Source organism: Castor canadensis, chromosome 18, assembly GCF_047511655.1.
Source record: "Castor canadensis chromosome 18, mCasCan1.hap1v2, whole genome shotgun sequence".
Lineage (NCBI taxonomy): Eukaryota > Metazoa > Chordata > Mammalia > Rodentia > Castoridae > Castor > Castor canadensis.
The window spans coordinates 6,986,691-7,001,708 of record NC_133403.1 but is presented as its reverse complement, the minus strand read 5'-3'; the positions used below and the strand labels follow the sequence as shown (position 1 = coordinate 7,001,708).

At 43.0% G+C, this 15,018-nt stretch overlaps 3 protein-coding genes and 1 long non-coding RNA gene across 7 annotated transcripts in view; all 4 read right to left on the bottom strand.

The window, feature by feature from the left end:
• The window catches only part of LOC109684467 (immunoglobulin lambda-1 light chain-like), a 781,398-nt gene that overhangs the window by 13,491 nt on the left and 752,889 nt on the right, over positions 1–15,018 (bottom strand). The gene's annotated exons all lie outside the window — the stretch shown is intronic.
• LOC109700872 (immunoglobulin lambda-1 light chain-like) overlaps positions 1–15,018 on the bottom strand; it is a 522,506-nt gene that overhangs the window by 30,527 nt on the left and 476,961 nt on the right. The window lies entirely within an intron of this gene.
• LOC109679554 (immunoglobulin lambda-1 light chain-like) overlaps positions 1–15,018 on the bottom strand; it is a 332,861-nt gene that overhangs the window by 17,856 nt on the left and 299,987 nt on the right. The window lies entirely within an intron of this gene.
• On the bottom strand, positions 3,422–14,237 carry LOC141418886 (uncharacterized). Its single transcript, XR_012443551.1, has 2 exons — positions 13,691–14,237; positions 3,422–4,017 (listed from the first exon to the last, which is right to left on the bottom strand). It is a non-coding gene; the product is annotated as an uncharacterized lncRNA (long non-coding RNA).

The following is a 15,018-nucleotide window of genomic DNA, read 5'->3' as shown; positions in this document are numbered from 1 at the left end:
CAAAGAAAACACACAGTGACACATACGTACACACAAACCTCTTTTTGTACCACTTACCAGGCCCACATGAAAGTGCAATGGAGTCATAGCTTTCAGCCTTCTTTCATGGAGGCTGCTCAGGCCATGGGTTATCCTTTCTTAACCTGGAAGATCACTTGTTTGCAGGCTGTGGAATCTCTCCATCCTGAGTCATGGATGGGATTGAGCAGAATGTCTGTCTGTGGAAGCAGTGCTCCCAGATATTGGCATTGCACAGAGTGATTTGGCTGTTCCTACTGAGCTGGTTGGTATTCACATTTCAAGGAGCAGGACAGAATGGAGCAGGAAGAAGAGAAGGAGGATCAGGGAAAGGAAGAGGAGGACATAGAAGGAAGAGGAGAGGTCTTTTCCCAAGACAGAGATGATGGTGGTGCTGGGACTCGTATGCAAGCAGAACTTATGATGAGTGCCCTGGATGCCTCCATTTCAGCACAGAATTGGAACAGGGACAAATTTTGGATTGGGATTGGGTTGGGTGGGTCGATGAAGAATCATGTTTCCCAGCAATGACCCAAATGCTACAGAGAATTATTGATTCCCAGTATCCAGTGTCAGTTGGGCTGTCCTGAAGGTACAATGTGTGGTCATTATTCAAGTTGCTTCCTAAGGTGGTGGGGCAGCTGCCTTCTGCATAGAAGAATGCTGCTTCAGAACTGGATTGGTCTGAGGGGAACTCCTGGAGGCTTACTGTAGCTTATGCTACTCTAAATGTGGGTGAGGGGGTCTCTGCGGTCCCCCTGGACTTCTCTTGCTTATATGCACACATCTGTCCACATTTCCTCTGCCATGTCCTCTGTGACATGTGGAACAGCCAACCTATACTCATGATTTTCACCTGTTCTTGGTACACCCACAGCTTGGGCTCACAGCTTATTCTACATTGGAATAACATATGGACAGTAACATTTGTAGACAACACAGCTTTGATATGCTTCCTTATCCTAACCTATTACCTGCAGAAGTAACACCTAGACACACTAGTGACAGATTGTACTCCCTGACAGTGTCCCCCTCATAAACATCCTTCCTATTCCCCTGATATCCTCCTGCTTCTACCTGAGAAGTCTCATTCCAAAACCTCCTCTTGTTCCCTTTGTCACGCTTGGCCAGGACAAGAAATACCTTCTCTTCTCCATGTTAATATTCTGAACTGAAGACCCACAGCTTCTGTTTCTTGACCCTTCCAGGAGATGCTCACCACAGCAAAGTTGTACTTGGATGAATATCTACTATGTGTGTGTGTTTTTTGTGTGAAAGTGTGTGATTCTTTAGGGGTATATGTGTATATGTATGTATATGCATGGATCAGTGTGTGTGTTTGCACAATAGCTCAGATCCTAAAGCATGTTAAGAAGATGAGTTAGGGGATGGGAGCATGGTTCAAGTGATAGAAAATCTGTCTAGTAAGTGTGAGATACTTATTTCAAACCCAGTATCTCCAAAAAATTGAAAAACAGTGAGTTGACTTGCATACAAGCCATGGCAGAATCCCAGAATCATACTCCTGACTTTGAACTCAACAGTCTCATTGACAACCAAAGGACACCCAGAAATTAGGGGACTTGTGATGGATCAGTTGAGATCAGAACTGAATCCTGTATGCCAAGGCCTTAAACACATTTGGGAAAGAGGGATATCTAGAGATCAGGGCAGCAGGAGGAGAAATGGAGATATGGTCAGGTTCCAGTTGGTGAGCATCCTGTGAGAAGTACTGCAAGGGAGGTCCTCTGTGACCCAAGTGTTTGAGCCTGAGGAATCAGGAGCAGAGTATACCTGAAAGGAAGAGAGGGATCTGTAAACTGTCAGGACAGAGCTTTAAAGGTGGGGTAAGGGAGACTGAGAAGGCATGGCCTAGTGTATGTCTATTCCTTCAGAAGAATATTAGCTGTGAAAACTGAAGACTCCAGGGAGAGAGTACTACCTTCTGTAAGACAGATGATCCAAAGAGACATTGAGCCTGGCATGGGTGGTGGACACTAGTAATTAATCTGGGAGATGGAGGCAGGAGAATCATAAATTAGAACCCAGCCTGGACTACATAGTGAGTTCCAGGCCAGGCTGGGCTATGTAGCCCAGACAACAACAACAAAATAACAAAAACCATACAAAAATTAACAATGGCAATAACAACCCCCTTGCACTGTCTCCCCCCCAAAAAACTCGAGAAACAAAGCAACAAAGCAACACAAAACATAAAGATTGACTCTGGGAAGTCAAATGTGTGCAGGTCTGCACTAAAGCAAGAAGCAAAGAGGGAGGTGGGTTAATTCCTTCAGTCTGGGTTCCTGCTAAGGACCATTCCCTTCTGAAACATCCCATGGGGTTATGGCAAGAAAGAAGAAAGCATTGGGAGTCTTTTCTTGTTTTTTTTCTTTTGCTGAATTGATGGTGATAACCATTGGAGATGTTCTTATTTAGGATGGTAAATAAATAAAATGAGCAAAGACCATATTTTCTGATTGAAAAGGAGGGGTATTTTTCAGAATTAATAAGGTTGAGATAAAGGCTCAGACTGATTTGGTAGAGGAGAGACACCCTCCCTGGAGTTCTTCTGCTTTAGACTCCTGAGGGCATGATGAGGTTTGAGGACCTAACAACATTCTTCAGGGGACACACTCTGATCCACGGTGTTCCCTTTGTGTGTGATCTGGCAGGTTAAAGAATCATAAACCTTCCTCTCATAAGACATCAAAAACAGGTAGCTGCTGGCCATGTACTTGTTGTTACTCTGTTTGGATGCTGTGTGTTCTCCATGATCTGGGTGCAAGTCTTGCCATCTGCCAATCAGGTCACTGCAATTGTATCCAGGTAGAATTCTTTTATCGGACAGACCACTGTGGACTTCTTAATCTGGAACTCCTCAGAGGAGAGCAAGAGCAAGGTGATAGAAGAGGGATCCTTTGGCTGTCCTGCAAGGTAGTCCAAGTGAAGGGCGGTCAAAGGCCATTTGTCTTCCCAAGAGTCCTTGGTGACTGTGGGTTAGAAAGAGTCCTGCTGCTTACAGACTCTGGGGTGAGCATCCACAATGCAGAGTGTAGGATGGGGAGCTCCTCCAAGGACTCCCCATGTCCTTAGGACTTACGCACCTGGACACTGTGCATCACTTCTGGGACCTTCCCAGGCATTGACCACCCACACAGATATCTGACCATCACCTTTCTGTCCCTGTCTCCTTCTGCCTTCCGTTTATGTGTCTCTCCTGTGATTTCTCTATAAATCCTGTGGAACTTTCCTTAGGGCACAGTTATGACATGCTTCCTCTGTTCTGTTGGGAGCTGTTTGTTTTTAATCTAAAGAGTTTATTTTCACCTAAATTGGTGTTCCCAGGGTCCCATAAGGCGGGACTTTGGTCATTACATGGTCTGTCTGCCTGACCTTGGCCTCCTCCTTCTACCCTCAGTGCCAGATCTACAGGTTTTCCACATTGAATTCTGATCCTTTGTAAACTCAGAGATTCTTGCTTCTGAGAATAAAGGAGGGGAAGGATTCACTCACCTTGAACAGTTAGCTTGGTCCCTCCACTAAACACCAAACACTGTGACACAAACTAGTGCAAAAACCCCTCCCTGCCTCCCTGATCCCCAGCTGCAGCTGTGCTGGAAGCAGCTGTGCTGATGGACCTGGATGTCTTACATTGAGGTTAGTGATCTCAGTGAAAGGTCACTAACATATGTCTTCCTTTCTCTGAAGTAGCCACCTGTCCTGGGGAATAGCCTTTTCAAACATTCACCGGCATCTTTTTCATATTCTCTACAGAAGAAATACTGTTCAGGAAAAGGAGGAGCAGAGAGGAGCCTCCAGTGACAGCACAGTTAAACCTTGGGCTGCACCAGCACTGGGGACATCCCAGGACAAGCAGGTCAACTTTTGAAGCTCTTGAATCGGAAGAAACAAGAAGAATGAGCTGGGGACTCTGCCAGGTGACAGATGTCTGTGAACATACACAGTAATCACAACTTCTGCCCTCAGGTCATCTTCCTACAAATAAAGGATTGAGAACCACAAATAAAAATAGTACCATAAACATAACTGAGTAATTATACATTTGGAAGGGGTTTTATGAGTCCCTAACTAACTTTTTTTTTCCATCCACCCATCCATCCATCCACCCGTCCACCCACCATCCATCTGTCCACCCACCATCCACCCATCCACCCATCCATCCGTCCATCTGTCCATCCATCCATCCATCCATCGTCCACTTATCTTTCCATCCATTCGTCCAACCATCCATCCATCCACCCGTCCACCCATCCATCCATCCTCCGGAGCCTGGCGGGAGGCACGCACCCACCTCGCGGCAGGCAGCGACACCCAGACTCTGGGCAAGACGACGCACTCCAGAGCGTGGCTCCCCAGCGCATCTCAGAGCCAAGGCCTCCCGGGACCGCTCCCCGCCGGCTTGGCAGGCTAGGGCATCCTGGAGATTCCGGCACGTCCGCTGCTGCCACCAAAACCCTACGCGCTGGCAGCGGCTTCCCCGGGAACTTCCTTCAGCCCCGGGAGCACGCAGAAAAAAACCCTAACTTTAATGTTAAGGTTTTGCTGATATTTTCTATTTACCTGTAGTAGTCATAATGTAGTTAAAGCCTCATCTTTCTAAGACTGAAATGAAATATTTACAGATAAAAAGAACAGATGTCTGGAACCTACTTGAGGAGGAGTTAATTTGTTTTGGGTGGATTGAAATCACCCATAAATTTCTTATTTTGATAACTGGTTGATGGGCCATAGGATCATTTTTATTACTCTGTCTCATTTTGTGTTGAAAATATCCATTATAAAACTTATAACAAACTGGAGAGAAAATTATCCTAGGGCACCAGCTGGTGGTGGGGTGATTTCTGGCACTGTATCCACCAAGGCCATTGGTATAAACCTGTGTGGTCTCTGCTACACGTTGATGAAATGGTGTCATACAGGTGATATGGGATATTAGAATTCTTGAGCTGCATTCTAATTCAGAGTCTGTGGTCTGGGACAGGAGTGGCTGTGTTCAACCTCTAAGAGGAACCATTTCTCTGCCCCATCTTGTCTTTGCAGGTTCTGTGCTTGGCTTGGCCTGGTTATATAGCAGCTCTGGTGAAGATGGCTGCCATACTACTGATGCACTTGAGACACAAAGAGGCTGGCCTCTGAGCACCCAGTGCACAGAGGTCTTATAGAGAGACTTGGTAGTTTACACATGTAGGAAGGCACCTACATGTCAGAGTCTCTGGCAGTGATTGTGTCTCTGACATTAGGCTACAGGAGCACATGGGGCCTGAGCCACATGAGAGAGGGAGGGAGTGGGGTCTGGTTGAATGGAGAGTATGGGCTCACTGAGTATCTCTGAAATATGGACTTTTCCTATATACCCTCTTAACCTGCCTTGATCTATCCTGGCCAAGCCCCAAATATAGTCTTTAATTTGACTCTGATACAGATTCCATTAGCCAATCAATGGATAGCATTTCTCATTTGTTCACTTTTATCCATGTTGTCCCTCTTTTACATGCTGATCTTCTCCAAGCCACAGCCATAAACAAACCATAAACCATCTCCATCCTAGAGCCATAAGAGGTATTAACCTTTTATGGTTGAGATCCCAGCCCCTTGCTATTGTCAACCTTGAGCCTGAACCTGAGTCCACACCCATCTGATTATAAAGTGATCACTGCTGTGCGTCTCACCTTCAGCATATGCTCTCCTAGGAAGCTCTAACATACTCTGGTGTCTATCTGAGTATTATAGAACTCTCAGAGGTGGAGATGAGAACATGTGCAAACTGATGAGTTCCTTATTAATTGTTCCTCCTGTTGTGGAACTTGTCAGTATCTTTATACAAATAGCTAATATATATTGTGAAAGTCTGAAAAATGAACATTTAGGTTCCACTTTCTGAATTTCCCTGGTGATTTCAAACTTCAGACCCTTCACATGGTAAGGATTTTCTTGTTTGGTCCTTCAGATGGGAGAGGAGAGTTCAAGCTCTGTTCTAGCTAAAACCATGGCTTTCACTCCAGAGTGTCCTTACCTCCACATCTCTATCTCTATCCTGAAGCTGGGCTCCTGGGATCCCATTCATTTTTCTCTAATTCTCCACTATGGCCAACTACTTTCACTCTAACTGGATCCCTTTCCTTTTTCAGGTGGGCAAGGACTTCATTCAAGGGTAACTCTTCAGGACTACTTCCTGATATGGATGACAGTCCCCAGCAGCATAAGGAACTGTGTCCTGGTGAATTAAGTGGGTGCAATTATGGGGAGATGAGACTTCATGATAGAACTACCCATTCCTCAGAGCAGTAATCCTTCAGCCTAGAGTCCTGAGCAGATATGGATGACACATTAGAAATACTTGATGATACATGATTAGGTCTTTATTAAGGTGATTAAAATGAGCACTGCATAAGTAGTGCCTGCTATGAGTTTGCATGGAGGGGGCTAAGGATAGAGTTGAGAATTGGAGAAAGGGTTGTCTGGGTAAGAAAGACCCCTGAGGTGATTGCCTGGGGATGTTTTAAGTGGAACCCACTTCCCCACTGGGTGTCAGGATCCCCCCACCACTTCCCACTGAGAACACTGAGGCCATTGCAAATTAAATGTGATATAAGAACAAATGAAATACAGCAGTATTTATGATCGATAATGGACATTTTATTGAGAGTTTATGAGTTCATAGCTAAGTGCTGAGATGCCTAGGAGTAGGAGAGAAGACCCTTCCCTGAGGGTTTTTCAGCTCTTGGTCCTCAAGGGTGGGTTGAGGGTTGGAGACCTAGGAATACTATGAAGTAGACACACTGTTCTCCACCGTGCTCCCTTCATGTGTGACATGACAGCTATTGCATTGCCAGACTTCCACTGATCTGATGTCAAAAACAGGTAGCTGCTGGCCATGTATTTGTTATCACTCTTTTTGGAGGGTCTCATGAGTGGCTGGCATGCCATCTGCCTTCCAGACCACATTCATGGTTCCTCGGTAAATGTTATTCATCATACAGAACAGTATGGCCTTGTTGGTTTGGAGCTCCTCAGATGAGGGTGGGAACAGAGTTACTGATGGGGCAGCTTTAGTCTATCCTGTGTGAATAGAGGATTGGGTTTGTATCAGCAGAGATCTAAGATGTTGCAAACTTCCCAAAATCTAAGTGACAGTTAACATTTTGACCATCTTGTTCACCTGGGTACCCTTCTTCTTTCCTTTTTTCCCATCTGTCTACTTGAGCCCTCTGAACAGCAGATAGCCCTGCAACTTCCTAGAACCCCTCTGCAAGTCACCTCTCCATATCACCTGGTTTACTCCCTCTGCTTGCAGTTTCAGTTTCTCCATTGTCACTAGGCATGGCTGTGATGCATTCACACTGTTCTCTGTAGTCGGAGTTTGGAAACTTGACCTGATCTCCTGAACATATAACCCAGCCCAGCTATACCCCATCCCTCCAGAGTCCTGATTTTACCTAGCAGTCAGATAATTTACTGAAGCTCCTATTAGCTCCCTCATTCCTCATTTCCTGAGTCTAATGTACCCTGTGTGGGATTTGGGAGCCCGACATGGAAAAGTGAGACACAGGGTTCCAGGTTGAAAGGGCTCCAGGGTCAAAGGAGTCTGTATTCCTACCCAGTGAGCATTATGGAAGCGTCAGCCAAACTCTGATCATCTTATACAGTCTGAACCATCTCTATGCACCTCTGTGTTCTCATGGCCCAGCAGAGGATTAGTGAGCTTCCACCTAGAGTGAGCCAGATTCTCTCTCTGCCTCTGTTGGTCTCCACTTTGGGTAATCTTCTGAGTTCCTAGATACTGGGGTTATAACCCCAGCCACATCTCTGTGCCTCTTATGTAACCTTGTCAGCCTGGATGGGCATCTGACCCTCAATCCAGATGGAGGAGGCCCATGGTGCCCCTTCTTAGGTCATGCCTGTGGCCACCACGGTCATATGCCTAAGTGGGTTGAAGCACCTATCTTTGGCTAACTCTTAGCCCAGGTTCCTATGATGAGGCTGTGTCTGCTTGTCAGTCTAATCTAAATGAGGCTGCTCCTACTGTAGGCCCTTTCTGGCAGCTATCCCAAGACAGCCCATCTCGACCAAGCTGTACAGAGAAAAATAAAGGGTCACTAGTTAAGGTTGTATTGGGAGGGGGAAAAAGGGAAGAATTGAAAAAAGAGGGAGGGAGGGATGGAGAGAGCAGAGAGAGAGAGAGAGAGAGAGAGAGAGAGAGAGAGAGGTATCTGTGGGGTGGAACAACTGGGAAAGGTCACTTACTTAGGACAGTGATCTAGGTCCCAGCACTGAGGACATACCACAGTGACAGGCTGAGACAAAAGCAGTGTGGTCAGCACCTGGAGTCTGCCTTTACCACAGTGACAGAGGCTGAGACCAAAACCAATGGGGTCAGCACCTGGAGTCTGCCTTCCTAAGGGGCTGGGCTGGAGTGGGAAACTGCTGGCCATGATGGGTGGGGCTGTGTGCTCATCCCAGGGCAAGTGGGTGGCCAGAATCCCCCTTTGCACACTCTTGACTCCAAATCCAGGCAGGCACTGCCCATAGCCTTGGAGGAATACCATGTGTGCTTACCCACATATCTGAGTCTCAAGGTGCTGACAGCAATACTAGGCACTGTAGAAACTAAACAAACCCCTGAATAACACATCCTTTTGGGTTTCTGTGGGGTTCAAAAGAGTTATGAACTTTTCCTGGACTCATGTTTTGGACTTTGAGTCTCCTCTACAAAAGTTTCCATAGCCAGGCCATCTTCATCCCTGGACCCATGGACACAGGGTCATACACAGATTATAGAGCATTTCTGTCCCTTGAGATGCAGCTCCATCCCACCTCATTCATGAATCTTTTCTCATCTCTGAGACTACTCTAGCCATCTATTTATCCATCCATTGAACAATAGCCACCAAGCACACATCTATGCCAGGCACCATTTTGCATTTTGGGACATGGTAGGTCTCCTCTGGTTTTCATCCTTGTATTTCTCTGAAACTTTTCAGGTTGAAGCCAAAAAGGCACTCTCAATCAATTCTTATTTCCTCCCCAGTACCCTGTGTCACTGCAAAAGGCTTCTCTTTCTGGTCCCTCTGCTTCCCTTAGTGTCTAAGACGGCCCACTCTCCTGGACCCCTAGCTTCCTTTCTTCCTTGGCCTCACATGTCTGTGACTCCTAGACCATATCCTTGGAACTTCTTTCCCTGTAGACTTTCTGCTTTTGACCCTCACTGTGCATTTCCATGACTTACCAGGGATCCCAGAATTCTATTTCTAGCTCTGTCTTCTGATTTTGGCTCCAAATTCATATAAATTATGCCTCTGCCTGAATGTCTTATAGGCACCCTACACTGAAAAATCCTCAACTAAATCAATTTCCCTAAAGACTTGATCTTCTGCAGTGTCTTCAATTCGGCAATTTCTCTCTAAGCCCTCATTGAATTACTTTGTTTCTTAGATATATTACCACAACACAACATAACATTAAAATACTCAAAATAAAATTTAAGAAAATCAAGTTACACTCTGAGACTTTATGATGGTAGGAATTCTAAGACTTTGCATAATCTTACTTGATCTCCCAAGATAATATATCTTGCCCATTGCATTGAGGCCAGCAGTTATTTTTAACCTCTGTAGAATGACCATTCAACAACAGTAGTATTAAAGAAAGGCACATAAGCATTTGAAACAAAATTTAATATAATGATATAAATTTAACACTTGTTTCTGAATAAAAAAAAGCATTCAGTATTTTGCTATTGAAAGCAACATCCTCACTCCATTAAAAAGGGTATGTTCAAAAACTTACATCAACATTCCTACTTGAGGTCAAATCATGTGTATCAGAAACAAAGCCACACTCATATTTTCATTATTCAACAGATATTCTACAGATTCTGGACAAAGTAAATATATGGAAAGGAAAAAAGAGATACAGTCACTAGTAAAAGAGATAAAGTTCTAAAATGCAAGTGTCTACTAAAAAATGAAACAAACAAACCTATACAAAAAATTCAGGTGAGAAGCCATAAGAACTCAAACAGAATTAAAATGGTTGAATTCAAGATCATTATCCTAAAGCAAATAAGTTTCTATGCTATATAAGCAGAAATTTTTTAGGATATGAAGTTGGTGGAGAACTTAAACCTTCAATAAAATCATAACTCCATACAAATAAACAACTTAAAATCTGCAAGGTTTTCATGAATAAAATATAAAACTACTTGACTAGCTGACATAAAAGTAGGTGAATAGAGAGTACATCATGTTCTGGATGAAAATGTGGAGCATTATAAACATATCATTTATTTCCAAATTGATCATATAGTCCATAATATAATAATAATAATATTATAGTAATTATTATAATAATATTATAATAATATTATATGATAATTATTATAATCATTATCATAATAATTTTTGAGAATTAGTGAACTGATTTAATGTACAAAAGTAAGAATTATGTAAAGTAAGCATATTTTGAAAAAAGTAATAATGGTGTTTTATTTTGCTACTGGACAACAAAACATTGTGTAAAACTAAAATAATTAAAACCAGATATAATGATGTAAGAATAGATCAATGGATCAACAAAACTATGAACAGAATGTGATAAGTCAATAGTTTAACATTTGGTAAAAGTCACATTTATATCCAACATGTGTGAGAACTGAATTTCCATTTGGAAAATACAGATTACTATGTACACACAAATAAACTCAAGATAAAGTTTAAAATCTACAAAACCAAAAATTATTCAAACACCAAATAATTAAAGTACCTCAGTTAAAATAGGAGAATGGTTTATAGTATTAAAATAAAAATGATCTTATTACATATGGTGCAAGGCACAGAAACATAAAGAAAATATTAACACAAACACATACAAATTAATACTCTATTAATGTTGAAATAATCCATAACTAAAGGCATAAAATTGACTAGGAAAAATAATTAGACATATATACTAAACCAAGAGTTAATATCACAATTTGACTGAGAGTTTCTATAGACATAGATAAAATGACCTAATGGAAAAGCAGGCATTATGATGACCTACTTTTTTAATTCACAGAAGAAATAAATTTAACCAATAAAAATATGAAAAGAAAGAAAATTTCACCAGTGATCAAATAAACAATAAAACAAGCACGTTATATTCTTTGCTCATCACATGGGGCGTAAAGGATCAACAACATCACACTATTGGAAAGGAAGCAGGAGAAAGACACTGTCACTCACTGTAGTGAGTGTAATTTGGAAATGCCATTTGGAAGCATGATTGAAAACTACCTACAAAACTAACTCCTCCCTGATTCAGAAATTCCACTCTTAGAAATGTATCCTATGGAGACACAGAAGAATTCTCTAAGCGCGCACTCGCTCACACACACACACACACACACACACACACACATGCATATTCATTATTCATGTACACACAGGTATTTCCACTGCAGCATCACTTTTATATTTTTTAGCACAAGCAATGTAAATGTCCATTTAGGGTAGTGATTGAGTAAACTCTAGTTCATCCAAACTAAGTATTCATTTAGGAGAATATTTTAGAGTCATAAATATAATCTAGAAAATGTGAGTAATGGATTATTTCTAAAGCTAGCTGTAGGGTAATATTAAGAGTATGTTTATTTTTGAAAAATACAATCTCATCACCAGTGTGTGACATACGTATGTAGGATAAGTCTGGAAGTATATAGGCCATCATGACAGTAGCTATCTCTGTGGAATAGGTTTTGAGGGGAAGAGGTGAGATGGTAAATGGAAATATTTACTTGTTAGTTTATATACTTTTGTGTTTATAATATTATAATATTTACATAATATATTTACAAAAGGGATGTGTACATTTATTTGAAAAGTAAGCATCACCCTTGTACTAAAAGTAAAAATGAAATAGCTCTTCTTGTAAACATTTTCAGAAAGCTATAAAACTAAAATTAAAATGAAGTGAAATCCTACCAGTTGGAGACACATCTTGAAATTTTCCTATATTTTCTTACAGGTTTTGAAAATGCACACATACTTTAAGAACATCAATTAAGTAGCCTGTATATTACCATATCCTTTTAAATGGATTTTCCCATATTACTCGGTGAGCTTTACAATTATTTTATCATGATAATAACATTAATATACCTTTATTCAGTATTAACTTTATGCCAGATTCTGTTTTACAAAATCATAATTTTGAAGTTTTGTGTAACATTCTTCATGACAGATATGCATACAGTGCTTTGTCATACCCCTTCCATGGTATTTAGGTTATTTCTAGTTTTCTCTCATAATTAGTAATTGTGAGCTAAGCATCATTGTTTGTAAATATTTGTGTACAGTTATGATTTCTAGTAGTAAACGTACATATGACCTATTCCCTATTATTAAAGTGTTTTTACATTTAAACACCTAGGCAGTCCATGATAATGCCCACTCCTCCCTCGTCAGTGCTCTGCTGTCTTCCCTTTAAATCCACTCACCAACTTCACAGGACTCTTGGCACCTGGTTGCCAAGTGTACTTGGGCCTCTTCTCCATCCCTATCACATTCTGCACTGCAGACTCAACACTTCTTGAGGGCTGTCATCCTCCTAGGCCTCTACCCCTCATCCTTGAATTTGGTCTCACACCAGCCTCCCATCTAGAGCTGATTTTTCCAAAACATAAATCCAACTCTGATATCCCCATAGTTAAATCATTCCAATGCCTCATCTTGGACTCGGGACAAAAGCTAGGCACAAGAGACCATCAAGATCCACAAGTCCTGCCCAGGAGCTCCCTTCCACAATTGGCACATTTTCTGCACTGATTTGACTGCCAAGACATCCCAATCAAGAGCCAGTGCCCCTCTATGATCTGTGAGAACAGCTTGGGCATCTGCCCACAGAGGGAACATCCCCATGAGCCATGGGTCTGTCCCAGTGATTGGACAGATCCCCTTTGTTAGGGCCCATCCTAAGGGCTGGACCTCAGAAAACGATTATGAATAAGTCACTGGGTGTGTATGTTAGACCAAGAAAATCCCTCATTCTCTTTTCAGTATGTCTTGCACTCTTGTTTAAAATGTTGGGCGGGGCTGGGGAGGATAGCTCAATGCTAGGTTCAATCTCCAACAGTCTTCTCTATCCCTTCCAAATAGAGGACTTGACCATGCAGTCATACCATTGTCTTATATTTTGGGGAATTGAGCTTCTTGGATGCAATCTTGACTGAGCTTCTTTGGCTGAGGGTCTCCTATCTTGGGGAATATGTAGCTAGAGAAGAAAAGACTCCCTGACAACCTCAGCAGAAGCAACAATGTGATGTAGCCACTGCTTGGCAAAGATAAGGGTAGACGTAGTCCAGAGGAGGAGAAGAAAAAGGCCAAAGAGGAGGAGGACATTTCTCCTGTGCATATGTACTGCTTGTCCCTAGTTTCGGCCTTACCCAGAAAACAAATAGAAGGCAAATGAGACACTAGTTTTGGTGCCAAAACACTCATAAACCAAAGTAAATACTATTTCAATATGATACTAAATTTATAAAGCAGCAAACCAATCCACACTTAAAGTGTCAGCACTTTAAGTGAGTGTCTGTCAAGTTTCCTGTTAGGCTGATCCTTCTCACACCTTACTTTGTCCCATGCCTATTCCACATGACTAATCCACCACTTACCTGCTTCAGAGGCTATGGAGAGTGGAGTGGCTGCTTCTTGCCCATGTTTTTTATCAGGGTCTTGCTCTGAGGTGCTGCCATAAGGGGCAACAGATCTGGGTCCCCAGCAGTAGGAGCCAGCAGTGCCTGGGAGCAGAACCCAGGGAGCCTCATGACCTATCTGTCCCATCATGGGTTTCATCTGCCCACAGGGTCAAACGCATCTCTTCCGTGACCCATGGGTGGACTTACTACAGGGGTGTCTCAGGTCTTCTGGCTGATGGTGGTGGCCCCAGTGTGCAGGGGTCCATGTGACCTATGACTGCATCCTCACCATACACTAGTTCTGCTCACTGTCTTCAGATCACTCTCTGGAAAGCCCATGACTGATACCTCTAGGGGGTTCCCCAGAGACTTCTGCCAACTGTTCCACTGTGGTTAGGATCCAGGCCTCAACAGCTCCCCAGGGCAGCCAGCTGCCTGGCCCCACCCCAGATTTCCTGGGTGGAGCATACCAGATCTACTCTCCATCTCCAGTTCTGCAAGGGAGCCCTGGGTCTTTGGAGGGGCTCACATGGCGCCAGAGAGGCCAAAAGTCCCAGGGAAAAACAGACACCAAGGGCTTGGTTTTGGGGGTTGGGGCGGGACTGGGGCTTTTCCAATCTGGACCCTTACACTCTGCACCTCTGGTCAATTGGGCTAAGCCCTTCCTTGCCTGGGTTGGCCAAGCATGCCTAGCACCTTTCTAGCAATTTTCTGACTCAGGCAAGGAAGTGATTCTGTATCACTCAGAAAAGCAGGAGTGGTGAGATCATGAATATTGACTTTATACAGAAGTAGGTCATCTGGACCTCAGGTTTTTTACTCCCTGTGGAATGTGGAGAGGGTTCCTCTACAACAGAAGTGTATGAGGATTAATGAGACCACATGTTGCTAAGCTCCCAGTAGGTGTCCAATGAATGCCTGTTCCCTGTTTTTGCTCTCCTCTTACTTTGGCTTCAGAAAAACTCTTGGGGTAATCCTTGGGGAAAGCAACCTTGTTTCACAGGTGAAAAAACTTTAAGGCCTAGAGAAGATGAATGCAGGGTGCAAAGTTTTGCCAGGAATGGGGTGCAAAGTCAGCTAGAATCTAGGAGTGAGTTTGCCTTCTGAGTTTCTAGCTGTTTTCAATTAGATAGCTTATGCCTAGTTCTTTTATAAGCCAATGTTTGAGCTCCCTTAGGCAGTGGTAGAGGTGGAGTGGGCTGGGCACAGGTTTTGGGTTGAGGTCTATTTTGAAGCCCAGGGATAAAATACATAACTCATGGTGACAGTGATGCTTTAGTCCTGGCTCAGTATTTTACGAGCTC